Source organism: Bubalus kerabau, chromosome 6 (genome assembly GCF_029407905.1).
Source record: "Bubalus kerabau isolate K-KA32 ecotype Philippines breed swamp buffalo chromosome 6, PCC_UOA_SB_1v2, whole genome shotgun sequence".
In the NCBI taxonomy this organism is placed as follows: domain Eukaryota; kingdom Metazoa; phylum Chordata; class Mammalia; order Artiodactyla; family Bovidae; genus Bubalus; species Bubalus kerabau.
The window spans coordinates 32555816-32576685 of record NC_073629.1 but is presented as its reverse complement, the minus strand read 5'-3'; the positions used below and the strand labels follow the sequence as shown (position 1 = coordinate 32576685).

Genomic DNA, 20870 nt, shown 5'->3' with positions numbered 1-20870 from the left:
TAAGCGGACTCCGGAAAGCCGTGGAGAAGGCGGGGCCGAAACCTTGCCGACGCCGACTCGAAGGGGCGGGGCGGAACTTGGGGGCGGGGCCTGCGTGCTGCGTGCGTGCGCGTTCTGGAGGCTCCGCCGCCGCTGCTCTCGAGGCCGCTACCGCCGCCGTCGCCGCGTAGAGCCGGAGCAGGAGCCACGGCCGAGAGGAGGGAGGAGGAGGAGGAGGAGGTGGAGGAGGTGCCGGACCGGGGGGGTGAGTGAGGGGCGGGGAGCCGGAGCCGGCCCCAGAGGGAGCGAGGGGCGCGGGTCGGACGAGTCCGGGCCGAGGCGGCTCCTGTCGCCGGTCAGTCCCCTGGCTCCCCCTTCCTCCTTCGTGTTCCCTCGGTGTCCGGGGCGGCGGCCCGGGGGCCTGGCCGGCGGGAGGGGCCAGGACTCGGGGAGGCCCGGCCGCCGCCACCGGGGCCGGAGCCAACCACGCCCGCGGACCAAGCCGGTCGACTGTGGCTGGGCCTGCGGGAGAGGGACGGGAGGGGCCCGGGCCGGGTGTGGGAGAGAAAGAGGACATTGTGTCCCCCACCCTCCAACTCCCCGAGGTGTCATGGCACAAGCCCATTTCCCTCGCCATCTCCCGGGACACTGTGCCCTCGCCCCTTGCTGCCTGAGAGAGGTACTAGATTGGACATCGCTTCATTTTTCTTCTTGCTTGTACCCTGACTAGTGTCAGCTCTTCTTTCAAACCCAGTTCACCCTTTGGGGGGCACACGAAGAAGGGAGTTGGAGGGTTGGGTGAATTTTCTGACCTCGCTGGACTGCTGGAGAAGTGTGGGTAGACGGGAGCGGTGTCCTTTCTGTGTTCACTTGTCAGGGTTCGGGATCTCGCATTTCTTCATTCCCCTAGCGCACAGAGCTGACATCTTTACACCCCACTCCACCTCTCAGCCCCTTTCCCGCCCTCTGTCCCCCGCGTCTTCCGTAGCATGCCATGTGTTCGCCTTCTCGGCGTGGCCTTTCTTGGGTCTCTGCTTCCTCCCCGAATTTTGTTAGGGAAGAGGTCACCGTGTGATTCTTGTCTTCCTTCAGGCTGGAACTGGTAGGAGTGTCTTTTTGCCCCCTTATTCAGGAAGTTAAGGACGGTGTCCTCAGCTGAATTGTGTAATTTACTGCTATGGGGAAAAGATGAGGGGAAGACATCAACTCACAGGGCTAAGAAGCAGAGTTTAGGGGACCTTTCGACCTCTTGGAAAAAGAACTAGCGTTCAGGAGTCATTCCGTTTTGGGAGGGAAGACCATTCTGTCACTGCTTTGAAGGAAGTGGGGTATAAAAAGAAAGGGAATAACAGGGCAGGAGGTTAATGGGTCACAGCCGTACAGGTGGCCACAGTTTTCTGTCTGCTGGGTTTGAAATTCTTTTTGTTTTTATCACAGTAAGAGTAAAGTATCAGCCTTTAGTTTTAACGTGAAGCTCCTACCTTCAAAAGCATGCTGAAGGGTAGTCTCAGAAGGGATGCTGCTGGAAACAGGATTTGGAAACTTTATTTTGGTTTCCTGTCACAGTGTGTGGGGGTGGGCACACGTGTGTGTAGTTTTTCTTTTCTTTTGATGTAACTGATATCTGTGGATATTTTGACATAATAAGCACTAAATCAGGCCCTGAGCTCCTTTCTGTCTGTATTATGATTTCCTATACCACTTTCTGTTTAATTATATTTGTGTTCGCTGGATTTCTTTTTAATCTGGTGTTTCAGTGAATCTTGTTTCCTATGTATTTTGAATTATGTACTACAAAATATGGTTAAGTGTAAGGTGCTCAAAATCACGCCATCCCCGGCACATGGTAGGCACTTGGTATTTCTTGAATGAAATGTGTTATTGCAAAGATGTGTCTTGGTTTTATATATTTTCTATCCTTTGAGAGGTAGCTCAAATTAGATTTCACTTCACTTCCAACATACAAAATAGTAATTATTAACCTTTTCTGGGCCACTGACACCTTTGAGAATACAGTGAAATGCACATATAGACTCTCTCCTCAGGAAAGAAGTAATAGACATTTAGGTACAGAATTTTACATCTTTAGGGACTCTCTGAAGCCAACCATGGGTGCTTGTCTTAAATGTAAACTCTGAGTATTATTCAGTTCTATATTAAAAGTGTTCAGAAGGCCTTTGTTCACTTTCTGTGTGACCTCAAGCATGAGTGTCTACCCTCACAGATTTATTTGGGTCTTTGGGAACAAGATTTTAAGACTGATTGTTATTAACAGTTTTATGAGAAAAGTTCTCATAATTCTAAACAAATGGCTTTGAGGGAGATAAGATTGTCATAGTCACTATTGACAGCTTAAAATCATAATCACGACTGACTTACATTTTATGTTGTTTAAACTCCTTAGCAATATGATCACTAAAAAAGGTTCACAGATCATTTTTCCTGTTCTCTCGCAAGTTTGTTTATATGCATGGTTTTTGGTGTAGTTAATAATTACTGTATCAGTATTCAGTATCTGTTTAACAAGTGCTTTTTAAACACCTATTATGTGAATAAAACAAAGTCCTTGCTATCATGGAGTTTATATACTAATCAGGAGAGATGGGCCATAACCATATAAATACAGAATAAGTCCGATGGTAAGAAATATGCAGAAGAGTAAAGTGGGGTTAGAGGGTACAGAGAGTGGCAAGGAATGGTAGCCAGGGAAGACATGATGCTGGAGTAGAGACCTGAAGAAAGTAAGGAATTTATGCTCTCTAGGGGAAGAAGATAACAGGCAGAGACCACTCAGTGTACTTGGCCTTTTGGAGAAGGCCAGTAAGCAGGAGGGAAAATGAGAGAGTTTGAGATTAGAGAAGTGGCCGAGGCCACTGTAAAGCCTGTAGGCAGTGGTCAGAACTTTGAATTTTACTTTGAATGAAATGGGAAACCACTGGAGGGTTTTGGGTAGAAGAGAGAACTATGGGAACAGTTCTGGCTGCTATGTGAAAATCAACTTGGGGAAGGCAGCAGGGAGTGGAAGCAGAAAGACCAATTAGGAGGTTAATGTTCATTTTAAACCTTTTTGCATGGTTGCAAAATAGTCTGTCTGCTTGCTCTTGGGCATATAGATAGTTTCCTTTTCCCCTTATTGAAAATAACAATGAAACGAACACTTTTGTGTATGCAACATTTTCTTCTTGAATATTTCCTTGGAATTGATTTCCAGAAGGACTACTGAATCAAAGTATATAAATATACTTGTCTTCTTGGTGTATCTATTAATTCCTTCAGAGAGTAGTTTGTACTAAAGTGACAGCCACAGTTGTTGATCTGAAGTTTCATGCAATGTTACTTGAGTGAATATTATTTAATACTTAAACAATTTGAATTATAAAAAGAAACCTTTTAGATCATTAGGTTGAATTTTCCAGTAGCTAGCTCACATGAGTTCATAACGTTCGTTCAACTCTCTAACATTTTAATAACAGGGTGCTAATTGTTGGGGATAACAGTTGGATTAGACAGGGTCTCTGCCCTCAGGAAGTTTTATATTATGTCATAATTTGTGATCTCATAGTTAAATAACTTAAAATCTTGCCAGTCTTTACTGTTACTCAAGAACTTTGTTAGTATATGGTTGGTGATCTTTTATAAAGAATAGATATCCCAGTCAAGCACCTAATTTTTCATATTAATTCTTTTTTCTTATAAAAGGACTTTTCAATGGTATCAGCGATTAGTTTAATTTCTGTTTTGTATGTCTTTAGAATCTTAAATCTCTGATAGCCTCATGTTTTGTTCTTTGCAGTAAATTATGCAACCAGCACTTAGTTGAGGACTCTCACAGTTGAATTTTTAAATTGTTGTAATTCTTTGTAAGTTATTCAAAACACAGACTATTGTTTCTGTTAAGTCAACATTGCCTCTTTGAAATTTTATTTAGATTATGAGGAAGGATGATATCAGTCTGTTTTAATAGAATTATACCATTGTGATGGCATTGCTCAGCATTTCTAATTCAGAAGTCTAAAAGGCTTGATTTGACATGAGCAGAAACTCCAGCATCTATAAAGTGAGTGGGCTGAGCCAATGGAGTTTACCTGCAAGCACCGAGCACTGTGTCTCACACATGCTAGGGACCCAGCAAATGTCCATTGAACCTCATATAACCTCTAAGCTCCCAGTTCTAAAATTCTCATTTTAGAAGGTCAATAGAAATATCTTGTATAAAGCATTTATATCTTAATGTTGTGGTGAGTTTAAAATTGTGAACATAAACTTACTTCCTCCTAATGTTCCTTTCAAATTGAATTCATCTATTTTAAAAAGAGTTATGGCATATTGCCAAGTATTTTCTGCTCGTTCTGATGTCATATACTGCTATATGACTTAATGCCAAATTCATATCTTATGGAAATGATTACTGTTTAAAATAAAGATACTTAAGCTTTCTTATGTTACTGAGACAGATGAAGGGTCCATTTTTTTCCCTTTTGTTTATGTCTGAAATTTGGAGATTACAAATGGTAGTTTTTTGTGCTTTTCACTTTCATATACAGAGAAAGTATTGGCCATTTTACATGTTGAATTTTTGTAATAGTGGTTATGAGTATGCAATGAAGGTTCACACACGCTCTCTCCAATCCTGTTTGCATTCAATTTTGAGATGACTGATTAAGAGAGTAGTTTGTTTCAAAGTTAAAAGATCCAGATTAGTATTGAACCTATAAACTTAGTTTATCACAGTGTTCTGCTCCATTAAGCAGTTCAGCAGAGAACTGTGCCCTGCTCTCATTTCCACTTGAAAATAGGCCTTTTAGAGGTAAAAGGTGCAAAGGAAATTGTGTATGATGGTTAAGGTGGAGTTGAGATAGTGTACTTTTGTGAAGTGGTCTAAAAACCATCCTTTTATAATAATTTTTCAGAAGTACATGATATACACATGGAGGATTAAATATGTTCTATGAAATTATTTTCAATTATTAGACTAATAGGTTTTTTTTAAAGTTCTAATGACTTATTTAGGCTGTATAAATTTAGATTAGATAAATCTGGAAAAGAAGATTTCTTTGCATATCCAGTTTTTCCAGGGATACAGATAGTTTCCTATCTCCACCCTATTTATTTAGTTCACATTGATAGAGAGTGGTTCAAAGTGTGGAATGGTAAAATTAACCAAATTTAGGATTAAATGCATAATTCTATGTTTGGTTTCAGAATATATTTAAATTAGGCTATATCTCATAAGGATAGGAATGTACTAAACTACACTAAGTCCATTCTGAAGGAGATCAGCCCTGGGATTTCTTTGGAAGGAATGATGCTAAAGCTGAAACTCCAGTACTTTGGCCACCTCATGTGAAGAGTTGACTCATTGGAAAAGACTCTGATGCTGGGAGGGATTGGGGGCAGGAGGAGAAGGGGACGACAGAGGATGAGATGGCTGCATGGCATCACTGACTCGATGAACACTGTGTGTGTTCACTCACACAGTCTGAGTGAACTCTGGGAGATGGTGATGGACAGGGAGGCCTGGCGTGCTGTGATTCATGGGGTTGCAAAGAGTCAGACACAACTGAGCAACTGAACTGAACTGAACTGAAACTACACATAACTGATAAAAGACACTGTTGGATTAATTAAAGCTTGAGATGACTTAAACTTTGAATCCACAAGTACATATGTATGCCTGTAACATGCATGGTTGTTTGCAGTGCTATGTTATACTCACTCAGAACTGTAGCTTAGTTATCAGTGACAAAAGTATAAAGTTGAAGAAACACAAAAAACTGGATACAACTGTTTCTTTGGACAAAGCCCAGATGCCACTTATATAAGATTCTAAGTTAGTAATAGTAGGAATTCTTATTGCAGACTGAACATTTCAGATCTGTCAAATGTGTGATCCAGAGAGTAAATTCATTCACTATTTTTTGTGATATTTTTAAATTCATAGTCATTCTGTTCTAGACAAGTATTGTATAGAATATTAAGCAAGCAACCATAACTTAATGATTTTAGGAGCTGACATTTAACACTATTCTTTGGGTTTTATGTAGTTTTTAGTGTCTATCCCAAATCATTGATGTCTTTTAAACTACCTTTTAAATTTCATTGTGTAGTTGTGGAAATATTGCATAATTTCATTAATAGATTTCAGATTCAGTCATTGAACAGATGTGTGAGTGACCCAGTATTAGGCTGTTTGATGGAAACTGAGACGTGGGGATGTAATTTCTACTCTAAGGAATTTATTATAGTCTAGTAATTTATTTTGTTTGCCAGAACCTGACATATGTTTTATAAATAAATGTTGTATTTTCATGATTGAGTAAAAATAGAACAATACACATTTTCTAAGTAAAATCTTTGTGATATTTTAATTCTCTTTCAGTTGCTAACAACTATTTCTGTGGTCTTATTTTCTAACAGCTTTTTAGTATTCGAGCAAACCAGTCTCCCATTGGTTAAAGTGTATAGTAAAATAAGAATTGCTTGTTCAACTACCTATTTTACTTCTGTTGGTCTTTTTTTTTCCAAATTGCTTTTCTGCATATATGCTACATTGTAGGTAAGTTTTTTCCTGGTTCAGCTAACAGTTTTAATTCTAATGTTTAATGTGAGACGTTTTGGAGGTTTTTTTTTTTTGGAAGGACAGCTTAATATTTTTTCTACAATGATTAAAATCATCCTGTGCCACTGAAGTGAGCTATCCACTAAAATAAAAGATAGTAGTCAAATGCATCTGTGCATTTTTAGTGATGTTGGTAGTTTGCCAGCTTTATTTTCAAGTTCCTCCCAGACCTAACTGTGATGTGCTTATAAGGCAACAGCAGTATATTTAGTCAATTTGTGAAATGAGAATAGTTTTTCTGGTTTTTCCATTTTGCATGTTTTGAGTTAGGATTAATTGGACATTTATTATCCTCAATAGGCATACAATAAAACAGTTCATTTAACTGTGGTGCTTTCTGCTGGAGTATTGGCTGACTTTTAGATAGCCTTGTGTAATTTCATGAGTACTACTGAGTTTTGGATGACATTCTTTATACAGTCTAAAAGTACAAGTAAGCCTAATAAAAGCTGGAAAGAAAACAAGTTTGATGCTTTCTTTGCAGTAGGAAGTGTAGTTTCTACTCCAAGCAATATGCCCTTGTTTGTTTCAGGGCCATATTGCAGGGGTTGCTGCTGCTAAGTCACTTCAGTCGTGTCCAACTCTGTGTGACCCCATAGACAGCAGCCCACCAGGCTCCCCCGTCCCTGGGATTCTCCAGGCAAGAACACTGGAGTGGGTTGCCATTTCCTTCCCCAGTGCATGAAAGTGAAAAGTGAAAGTGAAGTCGCTCAGTTGTGTCCGACCCTCAGCGACCCCATGGACTGCAGCCTACCAGGCTCCTCCGTCCATGGGATTCTCCAGGCAAGAGTACTGGAGTGGGGTGCCATTGCCTTCTCCGATATTTCAGGGTTATAACTGCTTAAACCTTTTTTCTTGTTTAAGCTAATTCATGTTCATTGTGGTGGCAAATTTTGAAAAGAGCGTAAATGTAAAGAAGAAATTGAAGATTACCCATAAACCTATCGCCCAGAGATAATTTCTACAAACATTTCGATTTTCGTTTTTTTAGTTCTTCTCCTTTCTTACTTCTTTTCAATTAAAAAAAAAACAACCTCTGAAATTATACTTTTGTAAATGTGGTTTTGCTCCTGCTTTTATCTCTGAACAGGTTATTGTTCTCCTAGTGTGGGACTCTTAGGTTGATCTTTATAATACTACTATTTTAAATAACACTGGGACAGACATTTTTGTGCATTTATCCTTGATTGCATCTCTTTTTTTTTTTTTTTTTTTTCCTAATTTTCCTTTAGGGTAGATTCCCAGAAGTGGAATAACTGGATCAAAGGGTGGTTACCCTGTGTATGAATGTGTCTCACTGCACCTTCAATGGCATTGAGTAGGTCAGTTTTTACGATCTTTGCCAATTTGAAAGATACCAATTACAGTTCTTGGGTGGTGATCACAAAATCCTCATATTATTAATAATCTGTAAAAACATCAAAGGGTATGATTATTAATTTGCAGTCATCTTTGAAAAAGTTTCTTAGAATGAATTTCTTTGAAAATATTTTAGTAAAAGTAATCTTTGTGACAAAAAAGATGTTCCTTGACATTACAGTTTCAGTATTCTTCTTCTCCTAAAAAGAAATAGTATTTAATCTTCTCCCTTTACTAAAATAACAGACATTGTAAGGCTTATTTTATAGTGTGTAGTAAGTAGAAATATGTAAAACTAAATTATTTCAGATAGAGAAGAGGAATAGTCACATGATTCAGACTTAAAAAAAAAAACCCTCCAACTACACAACTTAGTGTTTAGAGCAATAGCTGTAGAGTTAAGCAGCCTGTGTTGAAATCCTTGCTTTGCCACTTACTCAGTGTATGATTTGAGGCAACTTACTGAGTATACAGTTTGAGGATAACTACTAAATATATAGTTTGATGTTTTTGAGCTTTGGGTTTCTCATCTGTAAAAGGAGAATAATAATACCTACTTTATAGGATTGTTCAGAGGATTAGGAATACTGTTTAAGACTGCTGAACACATAGTAGGCATTTAATAAAAGCTGGCAGTTGTTGGCTTTGAAAATTTGGGGCCAGTTTTGCTGGGCGGTGCAGAACATATCTTTTGTATGTGTCCTTATTTACATAAATAAATGCAGAGATGCAAAGGGGCCTTAAGCAGTGGCAGCTGAGAGGGAGTGGTGAACATTCTTTGTGTGGTAGGAATGACATGAGCCAAGATAGAAAGTTCAGGACAAGTTGGAGGACAGAAGATTGATTTGACAGAAGCCTAGGCATGTATAATTAGAAAATAATGGCAGTAAGGGCATCAAGATTGATCGGGACTATGGAAGTCATCGAGTGCTAGGTTGAGAAGTATAGGCTTTATGCGGGAGCACAGGAAGTTTTGATATGAGGAATGAGATCCGATCAGAGCATTCATCTTTTCAAAATGAATCTAGATGCAGAGTACAGAAGGAATTGAGGAAGAAAGAGACTGAAGACAGGGAGACTGGTTTAAACACACAGGAGCATTTAATCTCCTTTTACTAAAATAAACATGAGAGGTAAGCCAAGATCTGAGAGTTTAACAGAAAACAAGAGGAAAGGTTTGGGGGGGTGTTGCTGGGAATCAACCATTGTGAAGATCTCTAGATCTTCAGATATATCAAGTTTGGAGATGAAATTCAAAAGAGTCTGAGTCTAATGAATAGGCTACATAGAGTTAGGTGTGTAACCCCTGAGAGAAAACAGGACTCTGGTTGTATGCTGTGTTCGTTGCTGAGTTTTTTTAAAAAATTGATCGGTAAAACATTCCTGTTTTTTAATCAGTAAAAAGCATATGTTTATGCTATTTCTTTGACAAATATATAGTCTCCTACAGAAATTTACTTATCTAGCATTTTGAGTTCTTAGCTAACAGAGAATCCTCACTTTTAGACATATTTCTGGAGAAGGCGATGGCACCCCACTCCAGTACTCTTGCCTGGAAAATCCCATGGACGGAGGAGCCTGATGGGCTGCAGTCCATGGGGTCACAAAGAGTCGGACACGACTGAGCAACTTCACTTTTCGCTTTCATGCATTGGAGAAGGAAATGGCAACCCACTCCAGTGTTCTTGCCTGGAGAATCCCAGGGACGGGGGAGCCTGGTGGGCTGCCGTCTATGGGGTTGCACAGAGTCGGACACGACTGACGCGACTTAGCAGCAGCAGCAACTGGCGGTATTATCTTAAAATAGGGCTTCCATGGTGGCTCAGATGATAGAAAGTCTGCCTGCAGTGTGGGAGATCCGGGTTTGATCCCTGGGTTGGGAAGATCCTCTGGAGAAGGAAATGGCAACCCACTCCAGTATTATTGCCTGGAGAATTCCATGGACAGAGGAGCCTGGCAGGTTACATACAGTCTGTGGGGTTGCAAAGAGTACGACACAGTTGAGCAACTTCACTTTCTTTCTATCTTAAAATACTTAACTATAAGGTAAAATTCTCCTATATGTGGTTTTCCAGCTTTCATGAATGTAACTGGACTATAGAAACATCAGTTTGTGAGCAGAAGTGATGAAAAGTGAAGTATAGCTTCTTATTAAGCAGCTTATAATGTTGAAGACAGTGAAATATGGAACAGCAAAAAATAGGAAATTAAGTACATGATCTTTAGAAAAAATAGCACTTTCAGTACTTTTTAATAAAAAAAAAAAAGAGCAAATGCCGTTCTTAGCCATTCTGGTACCTGCTTCTAGCTCTGCGCTAGCTGTTCTTCCCACTTGGTTGAATACTATGTAAGCAAGTTAGCGTAAAGATTGATATTAATATTTCTTTTTGACTGAGAGGTAAACTCACATGAGCTGTGAATTATCTGCTTACTGTCTCCTTTTATGTTACCAGGTGGGAAAAGAAGCAACCTCCAATTTTAAAAAAGTAAATACAGGTTTGTGTTACATTCAGGGTGTTTGCATTTTTTAAACCATTGAGTTTTATACCTTTTCTTAATGTTTTCTTTTAGTTTCCAAATATTTTCTAAACTCAGAAATAAAGTCATTATTATTTTTATTCACATCTCTCCACTTTACAAGTATCCTTGAAAATACTTTTAATAAGCAAATGTAGCATATAGTATTGGGGATTATATGTTTGTTTGTTTGTTTGTTTGTTTTCCACAAACACTTGCTTTTCTCATATAAGCCCAGATCTGGTGAACTGTGTGATTATTTCTTTTACTAGAGACCTCAGATAGTCAAAGCAGGGATTTAATGTCTCAAGCTATAAGATTCCAGTTGACTCTGTTTTGAATTGATTTGAAGATATTCATGTTTGTCAACCAAAATCAGAACTACAGTGATTTTCCTCGGACTGATCCCTCTTTTCCTTCCTTCCTTCTCTCATGTCATAGCTGAGAACAGGATCTTCCCTGATTTGGGCCGTGCTTACACTGTCACTGTGATGTCAGCTATGGCTTCCCAGTCTGTACTTCTTACATTCTTAGAAGCATTCTTGCTTCTTGGCAGGAAAAATGTTATTAGATTGAGTGGCTAGCAGCTCATGGTATATTATTATAAGAAAAGTCAGTTTTAAATTTCAGACTGCAATAAAGCTAAAATTAAAAAAAGAAAATTTACTGAGTTTTTGCATGAGGTGACCTATGAGGTGTGTGAAACATGAATAGATTTGCATATTTTTCTATCCCAAAGATTGTCATAAAAGAAAATAAAGCCCACTGGTTGAATATTGTGTACATCTCTTACTCTTTTTTTAATCAAAAGAACATTATTTCTTATTCCTTTTGAATGAGCAGTTTTAAATGCTAAATAAGTTCATAACAAAGAAATCATAGACCTTCCCCAGAATAATCTTAAACAGTTTGGCTGGTTAGCCAACAAATATTTATTGAGTGATTATTGGTTACCTGGTACTATTTTAGGAACTGGAGATAGGGCAATGAGTAGACTGCTCTTGTGGAATTCTTCATACCGTGGGGTTTGGTGGTTTTGGAGAGAAACAGTAAATAAATAAATACATGAACAGATAATTTAAGAGGTCACAGATGCTATGAAGAAGCCATAACAAGAAGAAATGATACTGATGTAAGGGTTTAGATTGAGTGCTGAGGGAAAAATTCCCTGATGATATTTATTCTGACACCTCAGTCGCAAAAAGCCAGACATGTGATGATCTGCAAGAAAAGTTAACCAGACAAGAGGGCCAGTTGGTGTAAAAGCCCTAAAGTAGGAAGCAGCTAGTCATGACTGACAAGTGGTAAGCTGAGGGGAGATTGCTAGATGAAGTTGGCAAGGGACAGATCACATAAATCTCTGGTGAAGGGTTTGGATTTTGTTTTTATAAAAACGAAGTTCACAGCATAGCACTACCTTCCTTTATAGATAAATATGTACAACTTTTGATTTTGAAGATGGTGTTACAAATGAATCTGGTTGAAACAAATTTGCAGGGTAACCAGTATTTTTCCAGATGTAGAAAATCACTATCTTATATATAAATTGTGTTTCCCCCAGGGGTCTGCAGAAATAGGAATCAGTTCAGTTCAGTTCAGTTCAGTCGCTCAGTCGTGTCCGACTCTTTGCGACCCCGTGAATCGCAGCACGCCAGGCCTCCCTGTCCATCACCAACTCCTGGAGTTCACCCAGACTCATGTCCATCGAGTCAGTGATGCCATCCAGCCATCTCATCCTCTGTCGTCCCCTTCTCCTCCTGCCCCCAATCCCTCCCAGCATCAGTCTTTTCCAATGAGTCAGCTCTTCGCATGAGGTGGCCAGAGTACTGGAGTTTCAGCTTTAGCATCATTCCTTCCAAAGATTTTTAATGCTGCAAAAAGCCTAGTATTTGCTCTCAATACACTTATACAGGTGAAATACTATGTATCTTTGGCCAGTAATTATATTAACTCAAATCTTGGGGACTAATCGCCACACTATCCATACCATACAGTGCGGTGATTTGCAGGCTGTTAATGAAATGAAACATTGTGCTTATACCTCAGGAACCCAGCATTGAGTTTCATTAGTTTTTATGTCTTTGACAGTTTGAGAGTTCTTATTAGCCATTATATATCTGGTTAATAAAATATCAGTGCATTTGATAGACAAAAGTCTTTGAAGACCTGGAATCTGTGGAAAATAAAAGATTTTTCATAGTTAGGTTGAGAACTACTGATAAATGTCCCAATCTCTAGAGACACTTATAAGGAAAAGTGAACTTTTTTTTTTGGAAGGTAAAGCCCTTACATCCCATTTCATCTGCATATCAAATCTGTGAAATAAGTATTGTTCATTTTTTGAAGATGATGAAACCCAAAGTAATTATATATATGAAAATTCACAAACTCTTTTTAAAAATTTTATTTATTTGTTTTTGGCTGCACTGGGTCTTCATTGTTGCATGCTGGCTTTCTCTAATTGCGGCATGTGGGAGCTACTCTTCTTTGGGGTGCACAGGCTTCTCATTGGGGTAGCTTCTCTTCTTGCAGAGCATGGGCTCTAGGTGTTCAGGCTTCAGAGTTGTGACATGCAGGCTCAGTATTTGTGGCCTGTGGGCTCTATAGAGTGCAGGCTCAGTAGCTGTGCATGGGCTTAGTTGCTCCACAGCACGTGGAATCTTCCCAGACCAGAGATCACACCCATGTCCCATGCGCTTGAAGGTGGATTCTTATCCACTGTGCCACCACAGAAGTCCCACAAGCTCTTAATTGTGGAGAATAATGTTGACAGCAAACTTTCAGAAGAAAGGATTGCTGCAATACAAAGCACAAAATAAGAGGCCAGTAAATATTTGTGTTTTGCTTGTATGCAAACATGAATGAATGAGTAGGCGAATGACAGAAGACTGCCTCTCTCCCTCTAATCTTCAGTGCAGCACTCTCTTTTTCTTCTAGATGAGTCTAGAAAACTCTTCAGAAATAATTGACTTCACCTATGTTTTTCCTCTGCAAAACTCTCACTTCCCCATAAGGCTTAAATTGCTTAAAATGAATCACACATTAAAAATTCAAAGGAGAGAAATAAAGACCAGAAACCCAGAAAGTGTAATTTTCACTAAGATTTTGACTACTTGAGTAGTCCCTAATGCTTTCAGCTTAAAGGAAATTTGCTCTAGATCTTTCCATTCGTATTCAGGATATCATCATCTTTTGGTTCTGTTTGTATCACTTAAATTTTAACTGTTTAAAAGCTAAGTTTTTTGACATGAACAACAGTAATCAAACTGTTTATGCAGCCAACATGTGTTGTCCATCTAATCTCTGTTTCATTGTGGGGGAAGTATGTGTGTATTTCTGTCTTCTGCTAGTATATCATTGGAGAAGGAATGGCAACCCACTCCAGTGTTCTTTCCTGGAAAATCTCATGGACAGAGGAACCTGGTGGGCTACAGTCCATGGGGTCTTAAAGAGTCGGACACGACTGAGCAACTAAACCACCACCACCACTAGTATATCACAGTGTGTGATTTGTTCAGAAATATGATCCAGTAATTTGGGGGCATTTAATGGTTAGTAGGGTTAAAAAAATTACATAATGGGACTTTTTTCTCCAACTGATATTAATACTCAGGCAGAACAGCAGTATGAGATCTAACCTTTCAAAAGTTTCTAACCTCTCAAATAAATTAATATCTTAATTTAAGTTTAGAGTACATTTAAATGATCTCACATGCTAGTAAAGTAATGTTCAAAATACTCCAAGCCAGGCTTCAACAGTACGTGAACCATGAACTTCCACATGTTCAAACTGGATTTAGAAAAGGCAGAGGAACCAGAGATCAAATTACCAAAATGCATTGGATCATTGAAAAAGCAAGAGAGTTCCAGAAAGACATCTACTTCTGCTTTATTGACTACGCCAAAGCCTTTGACTGTGTGGATCACAACAAACTGTGGAAAATTCTCAAGAGGTGGGAATACCAGACCACCTGACCTGCCTCTTGAGAGATCTGTATGCAGGTCAGGAAATAACAGTTAGAACTGGACATGGAACCACAGAGTTCCAAATCGAGAAAGGAGTACGTCAAGGCTGTATATTGTCACCCTGCTTATTTAACTTATATGCAGAGTACATCATGAAAAACACTGGGCTGGGTGAAGCACAAGCTGGAATCAAGATTGCCGGGAGAAATAATCAATAACCTCAGATATGCAGATGACACTACCCTATGGCAGAAAGCGAAGAAGAACTAAAGAGCCTCTTTATGAAAGTAAAAGAGGAGAGTGAAACAGTTGGCTTAAAACTCAAAATTCAGAAAACTAAGATCATAGCGTCTGGTCCCATCACTTCATGGCAAATAGATTGGGAAAAAATGAAAACAGTGAGAGACTTTATTTTCATGGACTCCAAAATCACTGCAGATGGTGACTGTAACCATGAAATTCAAAGACGCTTGCTCCTTGGAAGAAAAGTTATCTAGACAGCATATTAAATCTAGACAGCATATTAATCTAGACAGCATATTAAAAAGCAGAGACATTACTTTGCCAGCAAAGGTCCATCTAGTCACAGCTATGGTTTTTCCAGTAGTCATGTATGGATGTGAAAGTTGGACTAGAAAGAAAGCTGAGCACCAAAGAATTGATGCTTTTGAACTGTGGTGTTGGAAGATTCTTGAGAGCCCCTTGGACAGCAAGGAGATCCAACCAGTCCATCCTAAAGGAAATCAGTCCTAAATATTCATTGGAAGGACTGATGCTGAGGCTGAAGCTCCAATACTTTGGCCACCTGATGTGAAGAACTGACTCATTGGTCAAGACCCCGATGCTGGGAAGGATTGAAGGCAGGAGAAGGGGACGACAGAGGATGAGATGGTTGGATGGCATCACCGACTCAATGGACATGAGTTTGAGTAAACTCTGGGAGTTGGTGATGGACAGGGAGGCCTGGCGTGCTGCAGTCCATAGGGTCACAAAGAGTCAGACACACCTGAGCGACTGAACTGAACTAAAGTGAACATTTAAATGAATTCTTAATAGGAATGGATATTTAAGAGATGAAAATAGTTGCTGATAATCTAGAGATTGAAGGAAACTATTTTAGTGGAGGGTTGCAAAAGGGAAAGAATTCTAATAAGGATTTTCTATAAGGGAATGGATAACACATGGAAGTTGTTTTGCTGGACTGTGGAAAAAAATTTATTTTCACCTAAAGAGAAAAGAAAGGAAATTGATGAAATGAGGGCTATTCGGAGATAAATTAACATTGAAGGGTAGAAAGAACACTTTAGGTTAGATATGGTGGCCTAGAGGGACCTTCTGAGAGGATATGACGAATTTCACCATTTTGGCAGTATCACTACTTCGTGCAGGATGGGATCTGTCTTGTTGGTTTGGGTCTGAAGTACAATAAACCTGGACAGAGTGAAGAGCCTTGTTTTTGTGAAGATGGGACATATTTTTAAATTTGTTTCTAGTAGTTTGAGACTAAGGTTATAATATGGGTCTATAAAAGATAACTTTATGTGATATTTTGGTTCTTGGTATCCTCAAAGTGCTCTTTTTGTTTTTTTAGGGTTTTGGGGGCTAGATTTCTGTATGAGTTTTCAACTGCTCTACTGTTATATTCTGCTGCTCTTTATTTTAATCATATAATCAGTTTAGTAATGACATGCGTAACCCCTTGGCATGAAATTTTCATGCTTCAGAAAATTGTTTTGCATATAAAGTACAAGCAACAATTTGCCTGTTGATGTGTATATCTAAAAGTTGGTGTAAGTGAAACTTCCATATATTAGTTAGGAATATTAGGTTAATTTAAGAAAAACCATGGACAAGTGAGCTGGAGGGTGAATCTTATGTCTCAGACCCACCTTTATTTGTTTAGATCTTCAGATACTAGGTTATTTCGATGATGTTTCTTTTATATCCATATGACAGATCTGGAACTTAAGTAACTCGTAACTGGAGAAATAGTTCAGTTCAGTTCAGTTCAGTTCAGTCGCTCAGTTGTGTCTGACTCTGCGACCCCATGAATCACAGCACACCAAGCCTCCCTGTCCATCACCAACTCCCGGTGTTCACCCAGACTCATGTCCATCGAGTCAGTGATGCCATCCAGCCATCTCATCCTCTGTCGTCCCCTTCTCCTCCTGCCCCCAATCCTTCCCAGCATCAGAGTCTTTTCCAATGAGTCAGCTCTTCGCATGAGGTGGCCAAAGTACTGGAGTTTCAGCTTCAACATCAGTCCTTCCAATATATACTCTTTAAAAGAAAAGTCCCTGTGCCTTTTGAATATCAAGTTTCACACATGGGACAAACTATGTGAAACATTTTGAATTTTAAATAAATGGTAACTTCTTACTGCTATTTAAATATGGTTTTTACATGGAAAAAGTGACAGCCTTATAGTTTAAGTGCCAACCAAAATCTGGAGTTGAAGCCATCGTTAGGAAGGTTTTAGGTGGTGTAGTCATCCTGTTACTCCTGTTATGCTTTAGAATTGTGCTGCTGGCATCACTGGAACAAGCTTGGGATGCTGTCACCACTCGCGCCATCTGCTTGAGTTGTATGTAAGCAGTAGGCCTTAAGCATCCGATATAAAGGATCATTGCTTTGTGGTGTTCCAGGCTGGCTCTGTTTAGGTTCAACTGTACTGGGTTGAGCTTGTGTCTACATGGATTGTCACATGTTTGATCTTTGGCAACCATAACATTTCCATAACTAGGTATGGAATACATAATATATGTATGTATTAATGCCTTCTGGGTGTTGGTGTGCTTAAGATGAACAAGTGAGGTTTTTTAGTAATGTAGAGAATGCCTCTTTAATGAGTAAAAATTTTTAAATGATTGTTTTTTTAAAGCATTCAAGTACTTGAAAAAGATGACTCTATGTGAAGGAACAACCGTCCCCCCTCCACCTTGTGGTTAATTTTCACAATATAAGAAACTTTTTCTTTTCAATCCTATAAGCCAGTGTTTTATAGAAAGTCAGTCATATAATGTGCTTCCCAGGTGGTGTGGTGGTAAAGAATCTGCTGCCGATGCAGGAGATGCAGGAGACGTGGGTTCAGTCCCTTAGTCAGGAAGATCCCCTGGAGTAGGAAATGGCAACCCATTCCAGTATTCTTGCCTGGAAAATTCCATAGACAGAGGAGCCTGGCAGGCTACAGCCTATGGGCTGGTAGAGTCAGATACTACTGAACGCCCATGTACATGCACACATACGCAGTCATAGCATTTGTCCACACCATTTAGAAAAAGGCACTTTTGTTAAGCGAAAAAGTTGATTAACTGTTTATATAGTACGATTTCAGTTCTTATTTTTACAAGTTCCTATTCATATGTAGAATGTAGGTGAAAAGGAAACATCAAAAGGACCAAAGTTATCATGAAGTTGGAATTACAGGTGATTTTTATTTTTAATTTTAAATTTTATTTCCTGAATTTTATACACTGTTCATATATTTTATAATTGGGTTCTAAGATGTTCATTATAGAATATGAAATTGAATTTAATAAAGCTTTTAAAAATGAAGGTTCTTTGGGGATAAAATGAGTTAAAGGCTTTACAAATGAAATAAATGTATTCCTGATATGGAATTATGCATAATGATAAAGCCTGTACTTTAAGGCAAATTTAACTTCATTTTCTTGGTGTAGTAAGTGAGAAAAGAGGGAAAAGTACTGTACTATTGTGTGATAACTTGGGAAAACTTTTGATTCTTCTCACTCAGGTTTGCCTTCAGATCAGACCAGATCAGTCGCTCAGTCGTGTCCGACTCTTTGCGACCCCATGAATCGCAGCATGCCAGGCCTCCCTGTCTATCACCAACTCCCAGAGTTCACTCAGACTCACGTCCATCGAGTCAGTGATGCCATCCAGCCATCTCATCCTCTGTCGTCCCCTTCTCCTTCTGCCCCCAATCCCTCCCAGCATCAGAGTCTTTTCCAGTGAGTCAACTCTTCACATGAGACGGCCAAAGTACTGGAGTTTCAGCTTTAGCATCAGTTCTTCCAAAGAAATCCCAGGGCTGATCTCCTTCAGAATGGACTGGTTGGATCTCCTTGCAGTCCAAGGGACTCTCAAGAGTCTTCTCCAACACCACAGTTCAAAAGCATCAATTCTTCGGCGCTCAGCCTTCTTCACAGTCCAACTCTCACATCCATACATGACCACAGGAAAAACCATAGCCTTGACTAGACGAACCTTTGTTGGCAAACTGATGTCTCTGCTTTTGAATATGCTATCTAGGTTGGTCATAACTTTCCTTCCAAGGAGTAAGTGTCTTTTAATTTCATGGCTGCAGTCACCATCTGTAGTGATTTTGGAGCCCAGAAAAATAAAGTCTGACACTGTTTCCACTGTTTCCCCATCTATTTCCCATGAAGTGGTGGGACTAGATGCCATGATCTTTGTTTTCTGAATGTTGAGCTTTAAGCCAACTTTTTCACTCTCCACTTTCACTTTCATCAAGAGGCTTTTGAGTTCCTCTTCACTTTCTGCCATAAGGGTGATGTCATCTGCATATCTGAGGTTATTGATATTTCTCCCGGCAATCTTGATTCCAGCTTGTGCTTCTTCCAGTCCAGCGTTTCTCATGATATATTCGGCATATAAGTTAAATAAACAGGGTGACAATATACAGCCTTGACGTACTCCTTTTTCTATTTGGAACCAGTCTGTTGTTCCATGTCCAGTTCTAACTGTTGCTTCCTGACCTGCATACAAATTTCTCAAAAGGCAGATCAGGTGGTCTGGTATTCCCATCTCTTTCGGAATTTTCCACAGTTTATTGTGATCCACACAGTCAAAGGCTTTAGCATAGTCAATAAAGCAGAAATAGATGTTTTTCTGGAACTCTCTTGCTTTTTCCATGATCCAGCGGATGTTGGTAATTTGATCTCTGGTTCCTCTGCCTTTTCTAAAACCAGCTTGAACATCAGAAAGTTCACGGTTCACATATTGCTGAAGCCGGGCTTGGAGAATTTTGAGCATTACTTTACTAGTGTGTGAGATGAGTGCAATTGTGCCTTAGTTACATTCATTTGTATACTGTTTTATAGATGATTGTTAATCACAAGATATAAGCTTATTTATATAAATGATATGCCACATCTCACTTTGAATATTTGGTCATTTGATACTGCATTTGTAGTTAGTAGGCAAACACTCCATGGAAGTTTATATGTTAGTATCCACTAGCTGTTACTTCATTTCTTTATTTCTCTGTTGTTTTCATCTGTAGAATGGAAAAAGAGCAGTACCTATTTCTTAGACATGTTTAAAGATTGAATAAGTATGCCTGGCATACAAAAAGCTCTTAAATATTATTGCTGCCATCATTATTACTACCACCAAAAGTTGGCATTGATGTCTGTAAGAAATTGGAGACGACTGCTAGGGAATGAAGTAGTATCTTAATCCTTGGTGCCTATTTTGACTCACCAGTATATTCTTCTTTAGTTAAAAGTGGGACTATTGCCTGTACAGTTAGGTAGATTCATTATTTATATACACACTAAATGTTGGCATATGAGGTTTCACGTTTTAAACCCAGAGTCTCTAACAGGGGAGATTTTTAATTTGGGGTAGGCAAAATTTTGAATTCTGTATACTTCAAGGTTGACATGCCAAACACAGTATTAACTGAAGAGAATTGAGTGTAGCTGACAGCATCCTAGTTATTACTCAGCAGTGATTTTTGTTTCCTACTTGTTTACTCTTTATCATAGGGTTAAAAACTTGTGTTTCTTTGTGAATGATACTGCCCTGCCTGAGAAGGCCAGTAGTTAATGCTGGGTTTTGCAGATTTAACTGAAATGACTATTTTAGTGACAAAGGTATGAATTTTGCTTATTTCTTTTATATTCTTCACAATGCCTTGTACCCAGTAGAGATAATGGATAATAGGATATATATCTGTCTGGATTTCATATTTCCATAGAGTGGTATGATGATAGAATTGTGCCTCATTTAATAAAAGCTACTAGCCTCATCCCTAGAAATGTTGATTTTATTATCATATCTGCAGTATGGTCAAGGAACCTTGTGATCCCAGATGATTCTGATGCAATACTCTGTTTCAATTTCTTTTTCTCTTATAATTTTTTTTAGGTCTAGCTTTTAAAAGAGTTAATTATCCTTGATTTCACTGATTTTTCATTGCTGTGCTTGGGTTTTCTCTAGTAGTTACAGCAAGCAGAAGCTACTTTCTAGCTGTTGTGGCTTGGGCATCTCGTTCCAGTGGCTTCTCTTGTTGCTGAGCACCGGCTCTAGGGTGCTCAGGCTTCAGCAGTCGCAGCTCCCAGGCTCTAGAGCACAGGCTCAATAGTTGCGGTGTAAGGGCTTAGTCGGTGGCTCAGATGGTAAAGAATCTGCCTGCAATACAGAAGACTGTGGTTCAATCCCT

General features: G+C 39.2%; 1 protein-coding gene across 3 annotated transcripts in view; it reads left to right on the top strand.

Moving 5' to 3' along the window:
* The first annotated feature begins 68 nt into the window (after nt 1-68).
* Nucleotides 69-20870, top strand: part of RAP1A (RAP1A, member of RAS oncogene family) — an 83471-nt gene continuing 62669 nt past the window's right edge. The window contains exon 1 of one of the 3 annotated variants that reach the window (XM_055584750.1): nt 69-244. The gene's annotated coding sequence lies outside the window, so the exon portion shown is untranslated. The remainder of the gene's footprint in view (nt 245-20870) is intronic. The other 2 variants (XM_055584749.1, XM_055584751.1) reach the window with 2 other exon arrangements.